Source organism: Platalea leucorodia (genome assembly GCF_965183815.1).
Source record: "Platalea leucorodia genome assembly, chromosome: 22".
NCBI classification, from domain to species: domain Eukaryota; kingdom Metazoa; phylum Chordata; class Aves; order Pelecaniformes; family Threskiornithidae; genus Platalea; species Platalea leucorodia.
This window is the reverse complement of record NC_138844.1, coordinates 1381968-1389438: the sequence shown is the minus strand read 5'-3', so window position 1 is coordinate 1389438 and position 7471 is coordinate 1381968. Positions and strand designations below refer to the sequence as shown.

At 54.5% G+C, this 7471-nt stretch overlaps 1 pseudogene across 1 annotated transcript; it reads left to right on the top strand.

Annotated features, from left to right (window-relative positions):
* The first annotated feature begins 514 nt into the window (after window positions 1-514).
* Window positions 515-1256, top strand: LOC309599853 (feather keratin Cos2-3-like; annotated as a pseudogene). The gene is made up of 2 exons: window positions 515-648; window positions 939-1256. The product of its transcript is annotated as a feather keratin Cos2-3-like (transcript).
* Window positions 1257-7471: the final 6215 nt, after the last annotated feature.

Sequence of the window (7471 nt, the reverse complement as noted above, 5' to 3'; positions counted from 1 at the left end):
TTCCAACCACCATTCTGCTATGACCTGCACACGCCCTCACGATGAGGGTCACACAAGCACAGACTGATACACATGTGCTCATGCGTGCCTGCATGGAACCATGCAAAAATCTAGACGCTCACGTAAAGCCAGGAAAACGTCAGCAACTGTGGGCTCTGCTGAGGACATGCTGGGGACCACCTGTGACATGACCTCTCGAAAGGTGGTCCTTGGGCATCTGGGTGAGAAGTATGAGAGCGGTGCCCATTTCCTGACAACTTTGCCACAAACAAGCCCACAGGAATGACCCAGGTGCACACATCACCTGCCTGCAGGGCATGCCACCAGCACTTGATCTGACCCTTCTGCCTGCACCGACGTGTTTCTGCCCCGGAAATCCTCAGGCCTCTCATCCCAACACTTACAGAAGCCTTCATATGGGAACTGACGTGGCATAAGCCAGGAAGCGAAAAGGCAGCAGTGCAGGAAACCAGGACACGGCCCATCCCATTAGCTGGGATGGTTTGCATTTGACATGAGCTTGTCAGAAAATTAGTACTTCCACAAAGGGTGCCTCTGGGCCTGAGGCAGTGCAGGACTACTATAAAAGGCAGGCCAACTCTCTGCGCTCTCATCCACTTCTCTCGCCTCCTTCTCCTTGGGAATCAGGTGAGTGTGAAGAGTCTTCTCCTCCTCCTTCAAGATCGGGTCTTTCCGTGATGTATGTCTCAGCTGATGTGGGCTATCGTAGCCCAGGGCTGGGAGCTGCGTCTCATGGGAGAGGGATGGGGAGAGAAGGTCTTCTGCAGAGAGAGGCTGGGACTTAGTTGAGGTGGCTCCTGGGCTTTGAGCTGGGCAGCGTATGCTGGGCCACGAGGTGCCTTGGCGCCACTGTGGTTGGATGCAGTGCTGCTGCTCATGTTTCCCTGTGCTCTGCTTCCCCCTGCCCTCTCTTCCAGGTGCACCTCTGTCCCAGAGACATGTCCTGCCAGCCCTGCTGCTCGCCCTGCGGCCCGACCCCGTTGGCCAACAGCTGCAATGAGCCCTGTGTCAGGCAGTGCCAGAACTCCACCGTCGTCATCGAGCCTCCTGCTGTGGTGGTGACCCTGCCCGGCCCGATCCTCAGCTCCTTCCCACAGAACACCGTTGTGGGATCCTCCACCTCCGCTGCCGTTGGCAGCATCCTCAGCTGTGATGGAGTGCCCATCACCTCTGGGTGCTGTGACCTCTCCTGCATTACCAGCCGCTACTGTGGCAACAGATGTCAGCCCTGCTGAAGTTGCTGGCAACAGCCCCAGGCAAGAACCTCCAAGACCTCACAACATGGTGCTGGACAAGAGATAGAGCTTCGGGCCATTGTTTCCTTCTTCCACTCTCCACTCTCTCTCTCTTTCCTTTGCTGTCGCTGTCTCCCAATGCCAGCCTAGCAGAGACCTCTTGGCCTCCCTCCCTCTGCAGGGCAGGCAGACGGACAGCCTGCAGGAGCTCCACCGCATCTTAGTGGTTGCCCCTGGCGCTCCCTGGGAGCCACCTCCTTTTCTTCTTTCGACTCATTAAAGTTGTGCTGCATCCAAGCCTGAGCCTCTGAGTCCTCTTTCCTTCCGAGGCAACTCTTCCTGTCTGCTCAGGAAAAAAAGCTGGAGGAAGGGGAGGGTGGGATTCACTGCAGTGGATTTTGTTTTGTGCCCTTTCCCTTGGAGCTGAGGAAGACATCCCTGGCTACTCCACAGCCAGTGGCCTTCAGTGAGAGGATGGCTCCAAAGGGTGGCAGGGGTGGGCATGGGGAGACCATAATGCCTGGGGACAGCCACCTGCCTCATCTCTGCCTGCCCCTCCCCTCCATTGCCCCATCTAGGGTCCATGGCCAGCACACATGGGCACAGGCAGAGGAGGTAGGTACCTCCTACAGTCCTTCAGCACCTGGCAGGGCCCAGCTGTTCTCCAGATATGCAGGGCTGAGGTAATTCACAAGTTCAGATTGCTATCAGCCATACTCAGCCTACGCAAAGGAGTCCCCACTGCCTCTCAACCCAACATGCCCAGCAGGCTCTCATTGCTTGTTTCAGGTGTCCATCTTCCCTGTGCAAGCGACTTGTGGCTTCACTATTAATGTCAACATGTAGGTGTGATTTTCAATTGTACTTGAGAATTGCCTTTTAGACCTTGGCATTGAGCCCTGGGCAATGCTCTGAATTCTGGCACCCCTCTGGTGTCTGTGGTCTCGTGGGTGCAGAATAGGAACTCCTGAGGGCACTGCATCATTACCCATGCAGCATCGCATTTTCTCTAAAAAAATGTTAGCTTCATCTGCAATAAACTCTTTTGCAATGCAGATTTTCTTCACCACTCTCACAAAAAAAGAAAACATGCTTCCTCTAGTCCCTGGTAGCATGGCCATTGGGTTTGTCGTCATCTTCATCCAGGTGGCTTTCCTGCTGCCTGGGTGTCTGCATTAAGAAAGCCAGAGAAAATGGGCTGCTGCATGGCTAATGTCCTCTTCCTTTACTAGACTTGTTCACCTAAAGAGACATACGCTGCAGGTATGGAATAGCAAACAGGGACTTGAATATTTGAACTTCGTGTCTAGAAGGCTTTTGTTACAATCAAAAGAAATGAGATCCCCCAAAGGGTGAGTCAGCAGGCCCACATTAGACTTCTGTCTAAGGTGGCAGATACATGGACGCCGAGGAGCGTACGGATTATCTAGGTCTTCTTGGTGACAGCTCTGTTGTGTGTTGAAGGGCTCCCTCCTGGAGTCCATTGCCTGGGCCCAGGGCAGAGCGCGTCTTGGACCCATGCAGGGGCTGTGCCTTCCTGGGCTTAGAAGCACTATTCATCCTCCCAGTGTAACTGCCCAGACTGGTCCTGTTCCCTGCAAGGCCCAGCGTGGGGAGAGGTGTCCTACTGTGAGGGCCCAGCCCTGCCCTTCAGTGTGCCCATGTGGCTCCCAGTGGTGTGCAGAGTCTGTTGGAGGACAGATCTCCAACAGCCAGGGACTGCAGTGCTAGGAAGACCCTGGCCTGCACGTGTGGAGCAGTGGTGGTGTGAGCAGAGCTCAGGCTGGCCCTGCCTCAGAGCACGTGGGGGGTCAGGGAAGATGAGTACAGGCAGGGTCATCCCCAGAGTTTGTGCTATACATGGGTCGATGCTTTCCCTGTACCTCTGAAGGTGCCCAGCGCCCAGTGGGATGGAGGAAGGTGGTGTCTCTGCTGCGAACTGAGGGCAGGAGGAGCATGAGTGGAACCTCAGATGGTTCACAGGGCACTGTGTGCCTGAGAGGTTGTTTTGAGCCCAGCAGTGCCCTCAGGAGTTCCTTTTCTGCACCCACGAGACCACAGACACCAGAGGGGTGCCAGAATTCAGAGCGTTGCAAGGGCTCAACGCCAAGGTCTAAAAGGCAATTTTCAAGTACAATTGAAAATCACACCTACGTGTTGACATTAATAGTGAAGCCACAAGTCGCTTGCACAGGGAAGATGGACACCTGAAACAAGCAATGAGAGCCTGCTGGGCATGTTGGGTTGAGAGGCAGTGGGGACTCCTTTGCGTAGGCTCAGTGTGGCTGATAGCAATCCGAACTTGTGAATTACCTCAGCCCTGCATATCTGGAGAACAGCTGGGCCCTGCCAGGTGCTGAAGGACTGTAGGAGGTGCCTACCTCCTCTGCCTGTGCCCATGTGTGCTGGCCATGGACCCTAGATGGGGCAATGGAGGGGAGGGGCAGGCAGAGATGAGGCAGGTGGCTGTCCCCAGGCATTATGGTCTCCCCATGCCCACCCCTGCCACCCTTTGGAGCCATCCTCTCACTGAAGGCCACTGGCTGTGGAGTAGCCAGGGATGTCTTCCTCAGCTCCAAGGGAAAGGGCACAAAACAAAATCCACTGCAGTGAATCCCACCCTCCCCTTCCTCCAGCTTTTTTTCCTGAGCAGACAGGAAGAGTTGCCTCGGAAGGAAAGAGGACTCAGAGGCTCAGGCTTGGATGCAGCACAACTTTAATGAGTCGAAAGAAGAAAAGGAGGTGGCTCCCAGGGAGCGCCAGGGGCAACCACTAAGATGCGGTGGAGCTCCTGCAGGCTGTCCGTCTGCCTGCCCTGCAGAGGGAGGGAGGCCAAGAGGTCTCTGCTAGGCTGGCATTGGGAGACAGCGACAGCAAAGGAAAGAGAGAGAGAGTGGAGAGTGGAAGAAGGAAACAATGGCCCGAAGCTCTATCTCTTGTCCAGCACCATGTTGTGAGGTCTTGGAGGTTCTTGCCTGGGGCTGTTGCCAGCAACTTCAGCAGGGCTGACATCTGTTGCCACAGTAGCGGCTGGTAATGCAGGAGAGGTCACAGCACCCAGAGGTGATGGGCACTCCATCACAGCTGAGGATGCTGCCAACGGCAGCGGAGGTGGAAGATCCCACAACGGTGTTCTGTGGGAAGGAGCTGAGGATGGGGCCGGGCAGGGTCACCACCACGGGGGAGGGCTGGATGATGACGGTGGAGTTCTGGCACTGCCTGACACAGGGCTCATTGCAGCTGTTGGCCAACGGGGTCGGGCCGCAGGGCGAGCAGCAGGGCTGGCAGGACATGTCTCTGGGACAGAGGTGCACCTGGAAGAGAGGGCAGGGGGAAGCAGAGCACAGGGAAACATGAGCAGCAGCACTGCATCCAACCACAGTGGCGCCAAGGCACCTCGTGGCCCAGCATACGCTGCCCAGCTCAAAGCCCAGGAGCCACCTCAACTAAGTCCCAGCCTCTCTCTGCAGAAGACCTTCTCTCCCCATCCCTCTCCCATGAGACGCAGCTCCCAGCCCTGGGCTACGATAGCCCACATCAGCTGAGACATACATCACGGAAAGACCCGATCTTGAAGGAGGAGGAGAAGACTCTTCACACTCACCTGATTCCCAAGGAGAAGGAGGCGAGAGAAGTGGATGAGAGCGCAGAGAGTTGGCCTGCCTTTTATAGTAGTCCTGCACTGCCTCAGGCCCAGAGGCACCCTTTGTGGAAGTACTAATTTTCTGACAAGCTCATGTCAAATGCAAACCATCCCAGCTAATGGGATGGGCCGTGTCCTGGTTTCCTGCACTGCTGCCTTTTCGCTTCCTGGCTTATGCCACGTCAGTTCCCATATGAAGGCTTCTGTAAGTGTTGGGATGAGAGGCCTGAGGATTTCCGGGGCAGAAACACGTCGGTGCAGGCAGAAGGGTCAGATCAAGTGCTGGTGGCATGCCCTGCAGGCAGGTGATGTGTGCACCTGGGTCATTCCTGTGGGCTTGTTTGTGGCAAAGTTGTCAGGAAATGGGCACCGCTCTCATACTTCTCACCCAGATGCCCAAGGACCACCTTTCGAGAGGTCATGTCACAGGTGGTCCCCAGCATGTCCTCAGCAGAGCCCACAGTTGCTGACGTTTTCCTGGCTTTACGTGAGCGTCTAGATTTTTGCATGGTTCCATGCAGGCACGCATGAGCACATGTGTATCAGTCTGTGCTTGTGTGACCCTCATCGTGAGGGCGTGTGCAGGTCATAGCAGAATGGTGGTTGGAAAGGAATCGACAGCGGAATGGTGGTGCCTTTGGCCTGGCAGAGAGGTGCTCAGAGAGCTGAAATGCAGTCTCTGCCTCCTCTGCCCTCCCTTTCTTGCTTTATGTACAGGGAGAAAGGCCAAGAAAGCCTGCCCGCCTACGCAGGCCGCTGTCCCCGAACCGATTCTCTTATGATGCAGCGTTGCTGGTGACTGGGATGGCACACAGGCTCCTCACGTCCATGCCAATGCCAGATGCACTTGTGCAGCTCATCTGCCTGGTGCTGAGTGAGGCAGGGGCTAAGACCTCACACCAAATGGTATTGGACTAAAGGGACCAGGGTCCAGATGTTGCTCTGCTGTGAGTGGTAGGATAGTTGGACCGACCCAACTTAGAGGTAGCATAGCTGAGGGCTGCCCCCTTCCCTTTGTTGGCCTTGCTGAGATCATTGCCAGATGGTGCTGCTGGGAGGCTTCACTGAGAGCCAACTCCCCTTCCCATGGGAGCAGCTTTTAAGCTTAAGTTCTAATGCTTGTCCCCAACCCGAGTTACACCTCTAGCAGTGGCACATCTGTGCCTGTGTCTGGTCATGGACCCCACTGGTCTCAGTTTGGACCCTGACATGGGGGTGACTTCCCAGCTTGACCTGAGACCTGCCTCATCTCTATCAACACATCTGGTGATCACTGGACTTCGTTGAACCCTGATTATTGCCATGAGACCACAACCTGACTTTCACTCACTGATGCACTCTTGTTGATGTTTAACCCCAGCTGGCAGCTGAGCACCACACAGCCCCTCACTCACTCCCCCAGGTGGCATGGGGGGGAGAATTGGAAGGGTAAAAGCAGGAAAAATCATGGGTTGAGATAAAGACAGTTTAATAGTTAGAAAACAATTGCAAGGAAAAACAAAACAACAAAAAGAAAGGAGAATAAAACCAAGAAAATCAAGTGATGCAAAAGAAAACAACTGCTCACCACCAACTCATGCTCAGCCAGTCCCCGAGCAACGGCAGCCTCTGCCAACTTCAGCCCCCCAGTTTTATTGCGTAGCATGATGTTATACAGTATGGAATATTGCTTTGGTCAGTTGGGGTCAGCTGTCCCAGCTGTGTCCCCTCCCAACTTCTTGTGCACTCCCAGCCTACTCGCTGGCGGGGCAGGCTGAGAAACAGAAAAGGCCTTGACGCTGTGCAAGCACTGCTCGGCAACAACCAAAGCATCCCTGTCTTATCAACACGATTTTCAGCACAAATCCAAAACATAGCCCCATATGAGCTACTACTATCTAAGACAAGAGCCTGAGGCAGAACACAAGCAGGACAACTTAAAACTCTGCGCACACTTGCAGACCTATGATCTTATTGGGGTTTTGGAGAAAAGCTGGGGTAGCTCTCACGTCTGGAGTGTGCAGTGGCTGTGCAGAACAGAAGGCAGAATTGCAACCCTGCACTCCGTAAGAGCAGATTTTTGTCGCCTCAGGGACCGGCCAGGCAGAATCCTCTGGGAAAATGCCTTGGGCGGCCAAAGAGGCCCACGGAGACTGTGAAATACTGCAGTTAAGATCTGATGTTAATACCATTAAGGAAATCACCATAATTAGCTCCATCCGCTCCACTTCCTAAAGGAGCTACCAAGGACATTAGATGGCTGTATTTTTGGAGCATTTATTCCAAATCTCGAAGCGTGACTAGTAATACCATTTTTTGTAAGATTATTCAAAGTAACATCCCTCCCTTAATGGAGCCTGGACTGGTTCTTTTCTGTTGAAATTTTTATTCATCTAATAGTGCCTCATACTCCGTTGGACCCACTCTATTTGGCTTACGTGGCAAGGCTTTGGCAGGAAGGCTGGGGAGGAAGGTTCCAGGGGTGGTCCCTGCGAGAAGAATCCAGGGGCTGCCCCCACGTCTGACAGAGCCAGTTCCAGCCAGCTCCAAAGCAGACTCACCGCTGCCTAATGCTGAGCCCGTTAGCAATGCT